Source organism: Melospiza georgiana, chromosome 3 (assembly GCF_028018845.1).
Source record: "Melospiza georgiana isolate bMelGeo1 chromosome 3, bMelGeo1.pri, whole genome shotgun sequence".
NCBI classification, from domain to species: Eukaryota; Metazoa; Chordata; class Aves; order Passeriformes; family Passerellidae; genus Melospiza; species Melospiza georgiana.
This window is the reverse complement of record NC_080432.1, coordinates 70,463,297-70,477,133: the sequence shown is the minus strand read 5'-3', so window position 1 is coordinate 70,477,133 and position 13,837 is coordinate 70,463,297. Positions and strand designations below refer to the sequence as shown.

At 41.9% G+C, this 13,837-nt stretch overlaps 1 protein-coding gene across 3 annotated transcripts in view; it reads right to left on the bottom strand.

The window, feature by feature from the left end:
* Positions 1-2,619, bottom strand: part of AHI1 (Abelson helper integration site 1) — an 85,346-nt gene extending 82,727 nt beyond the window's left edge. Inside the window, exons 1-2 of one of the 3 annotated variants that reach the window (XM_058021069.1) lie at positions 2,573-2,619; positions 1,103-1,259 (exon numbers count right to left, since the gene is read on the bottom strand). The gene's annotated coding sequence lies outside the window, so the exon portion shown is untranslated. Of the gene's footprint in view, positions 1-1,102; positions 1,979-2,572 lie in introns of those variants that run through there. The other 2 variants (XM_058021070.1, XM_058021068.1) reach the window with 2 other exon arrangements.
* Positions 2,620-13,837: the final 11,218 nt, after the last annotated feature.

Genomic DNA, 13,837 nt, shown 5'->3' with positions numbered 1-13,837 from the left:
AAGTACAGAAATAAGCTTCTGGTCAAAGGTTAAATAAACCAGTCCACCAAAAAACCCAACCAACCTATAGGTCAAAATATTAATTTTACAGATCATTTTTTATTATAATGGAGTAAACATCTTACCAAAAGCTAGGGTCACCTTGCATCTACAAGCACTCTAAAATGAAGAATTAGCAAAATCCACCAATGACTGCATCACTGTTTGTTTATTTATTCAGCGTCTAGCCTGTTGTGGCAATAAAACTAAGAGATAAAGCCTTCAAATGACAGTGCTATTGTTTAATAGGTATTTCCAATTTAGAGCTTCATGGTCTTTGACAGGCTGCATTAAAGCAACTATCAGGCTTGTGTAAATATAGATCATTAATCAACAAGGATAAGAACAAGGCTGTTTACTTAGTGTAATCTCACCTTAGAATAGGAGAGATTTAATTGTGTATCAAAGTTCAGCAACCACCATGCCCCAGCCTGAGTAAGCTCAGTTACCATTAATTTTGTTAAAACACATTTTTGTCTGATCAGATTGGATCTCTTCCATGTTAGTAAATATAAGACAATCCAAGACTGACAAAAACACATACCTGGGAAGTGACATAGTCCAGATACCAGGAATAAACAACAATACAAATTGATAAAGCCTAAACTTCCAATTCCTATACTTTCCTGAAAATAACCCAGTTTGCTCTTCTCTAATATTCTATTCATATTTATAAAGTGATTCTACATTAAACTCTTCATCTTTTCACAGTATTTTACAGTACTCATTGAGTTGCTATATTCTGTATCTGTAATACAGAGATTTTATGCTAAACATGCCACAAGAGTCGCTACAAACAAAACCTACTTTTACTGACCACTAATAAAAGATATAAATTAAATCCATACTACAATGAGCAAAACATACAGAATTTGCACTACACAATGGGAAGTGAAAAATTTCCTACCTAATTATGGCCATTCAGGAAACTGAGCTGACAAAATAGAATTACACACTTAGGATTTTCCTGAATACACTCCTCATTTTTCTTTCCTTGTAATAAATGAGCATAAACTTCAGTGGCTGGAAACAAGTAGAACATCAGGCCTTGTTTATTTCTCACCTTTTGGATCACAGAGGGAAATCTTGGGTTTTACTAGCAGGCTTCTAATTTAGCAACATGTAGGGATCATTACTCTGAGATGTGAAAGAACTTCAGCTCAGAATTATGCAGCAAAATTACACGGAGATGAATCTGTTCCCCTTCACTACTGACAAATCTGACATTAAAAAAAAATCTAATTTTATTAGTGAAAATTCAGTATTTCAGTCCAGAAAACTGACAGATGAGGAAACACCTATGTAAAAACTAATAGAAGTGCAGCAGTTTTCTACCAGTTTAGATGTGCCTGTAAAGACTTTACACTCATACTAATAAAAGTTTTTTAAAGTGTTTTAAAAAGCTGGCGCTACCCTTGGTTTTCTAGTAGTAATGTATCAGAAAGTTTTTGCTTCATAGGAACTGTCAAGTTGGGGCTTTTACTCCAGAAATTTGGCACCGTTAGTCAAGAGAAAGTTGTGAACAGACTCTTGACATCAAAATTACTGACTTCAGTTCTATGTAAGGAAATATCCAAGACTTTTATTTTTTATTAAGCTTTAAGTTTCTGCTTTATCTTAGATGCTAAATATGAAACAGTGTTCTCAGCAAGAGACCACCCTAAGTATTTTAATTTCCAATGTCACATTCTGCTGTGCCCGGAAGAATAGTGGTAGATTTAAAAGACACGAAGGGACATTCCCGCTACACACCACAACTGGACGAACCGAGGCAATTATTTAGCGAGGATGTGATGCATCCACACGGGCATTCCGCGTGCAGGAGGCATCTCCGCTGTGGAGCCAAGGTGCCAGGCATGGAGAAGCACGTGGAAGCATGGAGAAGTGTGTTCACTGCAATGCCCACGCACGTCACCCCAGTGAACTACAAAGCCCGTGAAAAGCGCAGGGGGGGGGGGGGGCGGAACAACGCCGAGCTGGGATTAGGGCTTCCCGCGGCTCTGCCCCGTGCCGCCGCGCCGGCACCAGGCAGCCACAGCGCGCAGGTCACCCTCGGCCGCCGCTCCGCCGGCCCGGCACGGCACGGCACGGCACAGTCCCGCCGGGGCCACTCCGGCCGCGCCACCCGCTCCCGCTGCCGCTGCCGCTGCCCGCTCCCCGCCGGGCGCGCCCAGCCCGCCCGCGCTCCCCGGCCCGCGCTGGCCGCCGCCCAGCCCGCCCGCGCTCCCGCCCCTGCTCCCGCTCCCCAGCGCAGCCCCGATCCCGATCCCGCTCCCCGCCCGCGCGCGCCAACGGCGGCGGGCCCCGCGCGGCCCCCGAGCGGCTGCGGCCGTGCCCAGCCCCAGGCTGAGCCCCCCGCCCCGGGGCGGGAAGGGGAGCCGGGGGAGGGAACAGCGGCGGGAGGCGTTACCCAGCCCAACCCGCCCCCGGGGCCGCGCACTGCCACCAGCGGCGGCACACGCCCGGCGGGGCCCGGCCCGGGGCGCGGCCCCGCTCCCCGCCGAGGGCATCGCTCAGCTCGGCCATCGCTCACCCGGCCCCGTCCGCTCCCGTGGCCGCCGCGACGTGGCCCGGCTGCGGCCGCCCCGCCTCCCCCCTTCCCTCCGCCAGTGGGCTCTTCCTCGGGCCCGCTCCCCCCTCCGCAGCGCCGTGCCGGTGGTTCCGCCCAAAACAATCCCGGCTCCCAAGGAAACGGCGGGCGCGGGGAAGCGCCGGGAAAGGAAATAAACACAAAGCAAACAAACAAACAAACAAACCCGGGTGAAATGCATTAGAAACGGGAGCCCTCCCACGGGTCCGCTGTAAAAGAAAAGTGTGCCGAAAGTACGTATTAGCTCTCAGAGCTGAGACGAACAAAATTTGTTGCGGAAGAATTGAAGTCCCTGGGTAATGGGCTCTGTTGGGCAAGTGACAAAGGCTGGGAATGCGAGTGACAAGGGCTTGGAATGCAAGTGACAAGCTTTCTGCAAATAGCTGCACAAATAGCGAGCTATGGAGAAACTTTCATTTGTTGCCTCATTTAGTAGTTGATTTAAGCAGTGTTTTGGGAGATCCCCCTCCCCCCTCCCCAGGGATAATTACCTAATAAACTTAAGCATATTTGTCATATTTGAAAACTTGTAAATTCACTTCTGTGTAAAATTGTAAAATTTATTTAAAATTGTAGATGTCAATGATCTCTCATACACTAGAAGGTTTGAGAAATCAGTGCAAGGTTTTTGATGAACGTGGTTAGTTTGTTTCAGAAGTAGAGTTGGGTAAAATTAGCCTTCAGTTGGCAGGAATTCGCAGAAACTAGAGGTGAGCAGATGCTTGTGACATAGTTCCCAAGCATTGCATCCCTCAAATTCTGTCAATGAATAACACTGGCCTCCAAAAGAATGTACCTTCTGAGACCTGGCTTCCCTGTTCCTCATGAGTTGTCAGTGACAGACACTACTATCTCTTTTTGTACTCAGCTGCCCTCTGCTTTCTCAAATGCTGGCATGCCCTCAGCTGATGGGTGGGGATATTTCTGGTTTCCTTAGGCAGGTGTCCTGGGTTGCCTTGGCATAACACAACAAAAACCAAGTGCTCAGCATTCCTGTGCTTCCCTTTATCCTTAGTGCATCTCCATTCTTTTATCTCTCTGTCCTTCATAGTACCCCAGACTCCATGAAATAATGGCCTTGAGCAACCTGGTCTCACCTTCAGGTTGGCCTTGCATTGAACAAGAGATTGGACCAGAAATCCAGATATTCCTTCCTAACTAACTTCCTGGCAGCTGAGAGGCTCAGTTATGGCCAACTCAAAGCCTGTCATTTTTAGTCACTGACATGGAAAGCAAATTTGATATTGTCTAATTTGACCAGCAGTGATGGGGCTGTAAAGCCTTCTAAATAAGCCTGGCACGAGACATCAGCAGGTTTTCCGTCACTACCAAAAGCTTGTGCCAAGTTTCCAGGAACACTTGTTTCAAAAGAATGTCTTTAAGATTTCTGTGGCCATTACACCTTTGACAAACATGAGGTATTTTGTGCCATCTGAGATCTATAAGCAAGTAGTGGTCAGGGCCATTATCTGTGTCAGGGGAGAATAAATCTGACCTCTTTAGCTGACTTGTTTAGTTGGGTTTTTGGGGATAGAGAGAGATGGCAATACTGCAGTTCTTACTCATAAATAATTGATAAAACAAATAAGTCTGTGTTAAATTTGTTGCTTTCATCCTGGACTAGTTAAAAATCACTGCTCTGCAGTTAAGAATGTTCCAGATAGAAAGCTCCTGTAAGCCAAGGATTGACATGCTGATGTAAAGAAGACTTTTTCACCTCATGTTACTTCTTGCAAGGTCCTATGTCTTACAGTTTTTCTGATGTACTTTGCACGGTGCAAAACATGACCTGCTGATATTAAGCAGTTCCTGAGGCTGATAATCAAATTTCCATTACAGCTAAAGATGTTGCAATGTGTATTCCTGTGTCAGTGTCCCAAATATTTTTTTTCCATTTCCTGACAGTGAAATTTAAAAAAAATATTTGGACTTTGCTCATTATTGCAAAAGCAATGCAAGTCAGGAGCAGCAGGGGAACCTGTACAGCCCCCAAAACAACAGGATGAGTTTTGTCTGTACCTTGATGGCCTGTGGAACAAACCAAAGAAAAGAAAGCATACTCCAAGCACAACACATCCTGTTTGTAAGCAGAGACAAGTGTGCAATTTCTATTCTGCTGGAAGGAGAAAAGCAAGGCTTTTGAAAAAAAATATGGACACGTATGTAGAGAGTTTTTCAATGGCTTCAAAAGCATGTGCTGCCTGTGTTCACCTGCTATTTCAGTTTTAAGTGCTTGTTCAGAGAAAGCTTTCCATTATCTTACATTTGGGATGTGTGGGAAGCAGAAAGGGACGTGAGCTAAGGTGGCATGTTGTGGGTTACAGGTGAACAGCTTGTAGATACCAGATGCATTCTGAAAATCTCACAAGAATTCCAGGATGATGAAGAATGGATCAAGGTTCTTGTCAGAGCCTAACTTTCGACAGAAGGTAAAATCTGTCACAGGCAGGGACAGCCTCGAGGTGTCACTCGAGTGCACAAAACAGAAACAAGATCGGGGTTGGATAACTTAGAGTGCTAAAGGTGCAGGGATATTTTGGCACAAGTTAATTGTTTAACTGATCAGTGGGTTATTTTCTCTTGATAGCAATATATAATCGGGTTTCTGGTATTTGGCATTCTGAGCAAACGATCTGATTGATACAAGTTGAATCTTGAGTTGGGGCAACTGAGAGAAGAAATTTACGTATATTGATAAGAAAAAAAGGATCAAAAAGTTAAAGTTAATAACCAATTTCGTTAATAATAAGAGAACAATTGTGCAAGGTGTTCTGCATCCTGAGATGATTGCATCTTGCATGCTAAATTTCTAGTGCTTTGAATGCAAGTCATAAGGACTAACTATGCTAGAAAGCTGGTGTGCCCCAAATATGTGGATATTTATTGGCAGTAGAAATGCCTGTACATGTTTATTTGGCAATCTAAATTTCTGTGACTATTTCTCAGAGATCTGAAAGTCTTTGAACTGAAAGGATTTCACTGTTAGTTCTGTCCTCGACTTGTCTCCTCATCCTGAAGTGTGTGGCCTTAGTTCATGGGGGCAAGTGAGCAGTCCTTTCTCAGAAGAGAGTTTAGGAATGTTCTTTATCCTCATTGCCTTTGTTGAGCCACATTTACCTTCTCAAAGTTCTCTCCAGAGTAGGTACAAGACCAGTTATGACCACGGGTTTTATTTTTGTTGTGTATTACCAGCTTCTTGTGGGTGGCAGTTCTCCCAAAGCTAAAATTCTGTAATGCAGAAAAGTTTTTTCACATTCTACTACATTTTTTACTTGTAGGCCAAGAGCAAAAAAAAAAATCTTACACTAAAATTCAGCAAAACATTTAAAGAAGCCTAGTTTCTTCTTTCTTTTTTGAATATGTTTTCAGTTTAGGACTTCAAAATGTTTTAAGGAAATCAGATTTTTTCATATTAATGCAGAGACTTGAAGCAAGGCTGGAATTATGCAGTGGCACAATCTTATGGATCTGGTATTAAGAGGGAATGCAAGACTCCTAAAATTTTAATAAGTAATTTTGAGTATTTTTAATAAATATTTTTCATTTTAAATTGGCTGAAGTTATTAGTCACATGAACAGTCCCTCGTATTTCAATATGCTTAACATACTAGAATGTCTATTTACTTTGCAACACGAGGAAAAGAAGGTGAACATATTTTATTTCACTGCCAGAAAACTAGGTTTCAGAAGCCACAGGTTCAAACTGTGTGTCCAGACAATGATGTCATGAACCCTCTGAAGACAAATTTTATTGTGTTTTCAGTATTAGTGTTTCCTGAGCAACATCTCCAGAGGTGTAGCTAAATCTCTACTGATGTTTTCCTGTCCTCAGAACAAGAATGCTGAGTCTTTTTGAAAGCAGGTTATCATTTGTGTTCTCAGGAAACTTCAGGTACTTTGCCACAGGATGGCAGTGTAACAGCACTTGTCATTAAATCTAATTTTTGTGATGTGTTCTGGAAGCGTTGGATATTGGAGCTAGAATTTGCCTGTAACTCAGTGCAGCATTGTTGCTTTTTAACTTTTCAAAATACAGTTGTTCCCTTTGTACTGTTAGTGCATATTTGCATATGTTTTTGGTTTTTTTTCCCTTTTGTGCTTTTTAATAGCTAAACAATAAGCTTTAATAGAGAGAAACCCAACTCCTCAATAGCCCTATCGTATCCTGTGGCTAACAATACTTTATCTGTAGACTAAGTCCCACAATCTTTTTTTTTTTCAGAAAAGTATTTATTTTTTTGAAATGTACTTGTTTTGTTTCAGAGTGTAATTGTTGATGTGGTTCATCAGATATCTTTTCTTTCTTCTAAAGGCTTGGTTTTTTAATCAAGTCCATTTGGAGACTAATTTGTAGTCCCAGAATCCCACCTCTAAATAAACTCTATTTTGGAAAATTCAACCTTGGTTTCAGAAAATCTTGCTTGTCTGGAAAACACCTTAAATTTGAAAGAGTTCAAATCAGTGTAAATCTAAGCTAACTCTCCTGCAGGGAAGTGGAGAAAGAAGCACCCACAGGTTAGTGAAGCCTCCCAGAGCCATGGAATCAGGCCTGGATGGTGGAAAAGGATTGCCACTGAAAGTGTCAGGAAAGTCTGGCTTAGTCCTTCAAGCAGTACTGCAGTGACCGAAGGAAACTGAGCGGGGCATGTTCCAGCAGCAACAAAAATCAACAGAAACACATGAGACCCCCAGACTCCCAGTTAGTAACCAAAGCTAATTCCAGAATTTTTAGCTGTTGTTCTAGTTTACTGTGAATCATTTAAAAACATATCACCTCCAAAGAGAATATGTATTGATGTACCTATGAAAAAAATGCACACCTGCCCGATAGAAATGGACCTCTAAATCTGAACAAGAACATCTAGATTTTTCAGTCTTTCTGTTGAACATCTCATAGAAAGTATTTATATCTAGTATTTAGGTATTTTATCATTGCTATAACAAACCCTACAAAAATTCATTTTGGGATTTTTAAAAAAGCTACAGCTAAAAAGCAGTAAAATATTTGCAGATTCTCTGCTTACTCCCTAATAATCTTCATCAATGATTTATGGCTTCCATTCTAACCCATTCATCAATTTCTTTTGTTTGAATAGCTCTTCTGTAAGAGTCTTCCTTGACAGCACCTTTTCCTTGGATTCCTTCCAAGTCGTGATTATTGTTCCTGTCTCCAAGCTCCTGCTCTCCCCTTCAGTCTGCCCGTAGCTCTGTGTCCCCACCAGGGCCATAAGAGCAGGCTGCCTTTCCCAAGCACGTGGGCCTTGGTGTGGAGTTTGTCACAGTACCCCAGGCCCTTGTACTCTAGCCAAGGAATGCTGGAAATGGTGGTGGCTCTCCTCCACTTTTCCCTGTGTGATCATCTGAACAGGCAGGTACAGGGGACCATGCTTCAGCCTACAGCCACTTCTGCAGCCTGCTGTTGCCATTTCCCTCACTAATCAACCAGTGGGACAAGGTCAGAGAAAAACCTGAAATATGAACTCAAAACCAGCTCCCTTGCTCAGGTTTAGTCCTCAGTGTGTCTCTGCCTCTTTCTCCCGTTGTACTACAGCCCCAAGGGCTTTTCTTGAGCTTCATGCTCAGTAAATTTGGATGCTTTCAGAACCTGTTGAGCACACACACAAGGGTTGCTGCCATCTGGCACTTGCTTTCTGTCCCCCATGCACTGTTGGCTTTGAAAGTTCTGCCAGAAGTGCTGTTCTTTAAAAAAACATTGGCAGCAATTCTCTGTAATAAATGGCCCGGCCCAAAAATTGTTCCTGTTTCTTTTGGTTGCTGTGAGACATTCTGCAGGTCCTGTGGGCACTGTCTAATGGAAATTTCTGGGATTTGATTCTGTCTTTTGCTAGCAGATGCTGAGCTGTGCCTGCTGGGGATCTGTCCCCCTGGGTGATGCTGTTGCCTGCAGAGGCTTTGCACAGTCTGCCTGTAAGGCACAGATCCCAGCAGGACAGACATGGAACCCACCAGCCCCATGTCACTGAAATGCTGCTGCTGATTAATGGAAAACAAAGGTTCTTGATTTTAAGGTTTAAAAAAGGCTACCCTTCTTGGAGACTTTTGTACCTCTCAGTGCTCTTTGGTTAGACTTGAGGTGACTGTCAGAGTAGCAATGTTGATGTTATTGAGCATCACATTTGGAAACCAGGTGTCTTGCCCAGAAATCTGTGTGACTCATTAACAACCCATCCTCTTGCTATAGGATGTTCTCCGGAGCTAAAGACTGTCAGACCTTCACTTTGCAATATTCTGTGAATCTTCTCTGACTTGATTTCACAGTTATTTGAGTCTTTTCTCTCTGTTGTTCTGTGACTTGGGGTAGTTTTTTGGCTTTTGTGAGAATACAGTCTGGATATCTTGCATTATTTTCTCCAGCTGAGTTGGAGCTTTATCTGTTCTCTAGCAGCCTGGGAATTCTTGATTTACTATCAGTCATCTGTCCTAATTCAGGCACCTTTTCAGGTGATACTTCTGGCAAGATTTCAAGCATTTTCCAGTATTTGATGTGCCTAAATAATAAATTTTTTCCCATATTTACAGTTGAATACTGGGAGTGTGCCATTACTACTAGGACTGTATCAATATATTGTCATAGAATGTAAGAACTTGGACCCTACAGCACTTCATCATTGGATGGGACTCTGCATCCTTGGCACACAAGTACTGTCCTTCTCATTTCATCTTTCTGGGTCTGCTTTGGTGATCTGTTTGTCCTTATTCTGTCACATTTTCAAATGTAGTTCCACTGGATTTTTTTTTTATTTTCCTATATCCTAACCCTGTAGACACCTGTAACACTTCAAAACTTTCAGAGTTCTAGAAAAGCATTTTTTTTCCCAAGAAGGTATCTTACACAAGATGTCAGGAGACTAATGGGTAGTTTGCAACTAGGGAACATTTTGCAGAGTTTGAAGAACAAGTTTGGAAAAAGTTATTAAGATAATTCCAGTTGCTGACAGCATCATCTGTTTAATTTTTTACCCCACTTTCATCCACCTTCCACCCCACAGTTTGTGGTGATTCATATTTTTGCACTTTCTATGCCAAAAATAGAACATGGTATGCTACAGTATTTGGGACACACAGCACATGTAAATGGCACATCTTTCAGAAATTTACGTTGAATTAAAGTATAATAGGAGCAAATGATAAAGCTGATCAGCAAATTTTCCATGATTTCTAATGCAAAATTTCCTGATCTCAACTTGGGAGTTTACATGAGAGTCAGGAAAAAAAGAACCAATCAATTTTTCGAATGTTTTCTTCAGCAAATGCAGGCTGTGGGATATAATGACAAGGTCTTTTTGCATAGGGACATAAAAATGATTAAAGAATAGAGGAGTTTTATACAAAATCTATTAAACTGGAACTGCCATTAATTTTATTAACTGTTTGTAAACAGAGATGTTATATTAGGATATATTCACACACATAAACACATTCACACATATGCATGCCCACACACACAAATGCAATTTGTCAAAATATTAAATTAACCTAGAGGTAGTATTCTCAGCTTGCTAACATACTGTTGAAAATCTCTGTGACTCAAGTGTCTTGAACTGATCCCATTCCAAACAGCCCTGAATGGAACATTAACATCATTTTTTTGTCTTATCCTTTTAACACTTACTTTCAATAAGATTAAACTGGTTAGAACATCCCTCCTTTATGCAAGTTAATGACACAAGAATGAGCATGGAAATAAACCTATATGTAAGTGACAAGCAGAAAATGCACTTGGAAATTTCAATATACACTTTGTGTGGAAAATGGTGGTAGCTTGTCCCTCTTTTCTGAAACTGTCAGAAAAGTAAAGAACTGTAAACATTCGTCTTATCTCAATGATGTTTGTAGACAGTTGATTTCATCACTGACTGGAATCATCAGTTAGCAAAACACTTCAACACTGATCATTGTATAGAACTGCCTAAGTGTGTAGAAAAAGACCAGAACAGCACCTTAAAAATAGCAAGTATTTTCAGGGGTCTTTGGAAGCACTTGAACAACTGTTGGGTAAAATGCAAAATTTTCCCCTGCAGTTTGTCCTTTGCTTTTCTAAACCAGAAGTAGAATAATTGTTATGCTTCTTTTCTTCATTTTATCTTTCACATTCTGCTGCCAAATTGCCCTTACCCTCATCCAAGGACTCCCCAGTGACTCTACACATTTTGAACAGAGTGGTGAAAGGGTTAAGTTGCACCATGAGGTGTCAGAGGAAGGACTGATAAGAGTTCAACAACCCTGGCCCTGCATGGGCTCCAGAGCACAGCTCTCAGCTGAGTCCTGTGACTTGGAACAGCAGAGACAGGAACTGCTGAACACAAAGAGCTGCAGCAATGACCTGGTGTGCACCAGTCTTTGAGGAGCCTGAATACATAAAGGTTCTTCCAAGAAGAACAGAAAAGGAAAATCAGACATATGGGTTGCATTTCAGGCCCTATTATGTGCTGCTTCTCTGTCTGTGTTTTGCAGCCCCACATGTAAAGAGTGGGTAGCACTCTTTGGGCAGGGTGGTGACAGCAGTACAGCAGGAGAATAACAAAATCAAGGAAGGACAAGTTTGGGTGCAGGACATGTGCTCCCCCTGACAGACACGTGGAGCAGGCTACAGCAGATCACCACTGCAGTTTGGTTGAACCAATTCCCAAAGCAGTGCTGTTGCTGGATGTTACAGGCTGGGATACTCAAGCAGGGCTCAAAGCTGCACAATTCCTCTGCTGTCTGTAATTCTTGAGCTTAGTTGTGGTTTGTCTGATGTTCTCTGAGTAGGAAACGAAGAATGATTTTACCCTCTTGTCTCACAGCACCATGATGCAGTCGTCACTCATGTGCAAAGGCTTAGAGCACACTGTGTGCTAAGTGCTGGCTGTCAGGTTCCCTATGGCTTTAATGCTCTCCACACCTCTGTTAAAGGCAATTGCACAATCCCTGTATTTCCAGATACTTTTTCAGCAATCCAGAAACCTCACTAATTAATTCTTTAGATCTTTCTGCTCTAAAGGTGACACTTAGTTTGCTCACTTCTAGCTTCTCATTTGTCTGATTTTATTCTGCTGGTTTCTTACATTTGGCAGCAGCCAGAACAAATGAACATTTTAGAGACAGAAGCTTTCACTACTGGAGAAACATCCTCTCTGTGCCTCCTCTCATTTTCCTTACCTTGGATCCATTAACATCTGTGGCTAGAAGTCACAGAGATGAGTTTATCTATCAGATCTTCTGCCCTCTGTGTTCTTTCATGTGCAGAGCAAGGACAGAATTTATTTTTAACTTGGCTACCTTTCCCCCTCCCAAACTCCTCGCTACCTTACGGTCAGCAGCATCTGCTGTTAGAAGCCATCCACATTATCCATCTGGGGCTGCTGCCCAAAGTTCCCTCTCACTTTTGTTACTTTTTCTGTTGGTGTTTGAAAAGAAAGTAAAAATACCTTCCTTATTTCCCAGCTGCTCATGGCTCTATGTCATGGCAGTACTCTTTGGAGCAATTACATGAACTCCTTTACTTCATGCTCATCCCAGTCTTGTGCATGTGCAATACCTTTGACATGCCTTTTGAAATTTTCCCTTCCTTTGAAGACATTTAAAGATAACAAAATCTTTCCTTTGATTCTTTCCTCTTAGCAAGTAAGTGATATCAGTGATATCAGATCAGTGTCTGTTTTCTGATGTTTCCTGATTCTGAAATTTAGAGAATTTATGTTTAAGGGAATTTATTCAAAAAATTGTGCTCTGTGTTCTGACATTGTTTGCAATTACTTTTGTGGGGGTATTTTTCTGAACTTACAGTAAATCCAATTTCAAGGGTCAACTTCTATTTAAAAAGCCTCCTAGTGTTGTTTATATTTTAACCACTGTGCTAACCAATGTACCCTGACTCTGAAATAAGATCTGATAAACTTCCACCTATGGGTGATCCTCACAGTGATCAAATAAATGAGAACAAACACCACAAGATTAGAACTGGAGAGAGATTTAGATACTGTGTGCATCAGTGAGGGGAAAGAGGAAAGAAGGAAAGGCACAAAAGGATAAATCAACAGTTTACAAGGATCCTGTCAAACATAATGCCTTGACAAGTCACATCCTTGTCACAAGACAACAGTGAGGAGTGCCAGTGTGGCAGATGAAAGACACCTCTGTTTTGTCATTTTCTTGTGGAAAATTTACAGAATGGGTTTTTTACCAGGAGTAAAAAGTCTCGTTTTCCAAGATCAGATCCATTTAGATAGAGATGATTAAGAATTCTTCAAATCTGCATTGCCATCTTTGAATGAAATGGCAATATGAGTGTTCTTTGCTTTCTTAAAATGCACCAGTGTAAGTGCATTTTAATCAGATTTGAGACAATGATATTGAGAAAAGAACCAGAGCCAAACCAGCAACAACTATAAGGAAGGAGTATAGATTTTGAAGTGTATATAGACCTTTAACATGAGGAAAACTTGCAAAAGAGTCTGCTGACCTGATGCATGCAAATTTTCCCAAACTATCCTGGACATGTGTTAACAAATCTTTGGCTACCACAATTAGCTTCTTTGGTTTTGAAAAGCAGTAGGAAAAGCTGATCTAATTAAAATGTCTAACACATAGTGTTTATTGATGAATTTTACAAACTCAGTTAAGACTCGCAGCCTTTCAAACCTCCCCATGCAGCAGAAACAGCTGCACTCATCCACTTATGCAGTTTTTTTTGTTAGACTTTTACCACCAGATGTCCACCATAACACAGTGACCCAGTGACTACCTCAGTGGAAATGGGAGATACAGAAAACTGGGGAAGATGCCAGAGATGCTGGAGAGGGCAGGGCTGAGCAGAAAACCAATTTTGCATTGGAGTAAGGAAAAGACTCACTATGTGATAATAGCCGATGGGAAGGAGGCCCAGGGATTGGTGACCAGATGCTGTTTGTAGCCAGGGAGTCAGGGGATATAGAGCAGGAGAGATGAAAACAAGGATCTAGAGATGGAATTGAAAATAAGGTTAAGATTGTTAAAAATGTGGAGCTAAACCAGGCTTGGATAGCTCTCAAAAGTCTGCTTGCTAGTAAAGCCTACTTGGTGTTCTGCTCCTTTGTTTTACCATTCTTTCCCAATGAGTAACTGGTCCTAAAACCTGATAAGCCTGATCCCACATGTGATTGCATTATATCCCACCCATTCTCCCTGTCACCCTTCAAATGTTTCCCTGAGCTGAGTCCAGCTCCC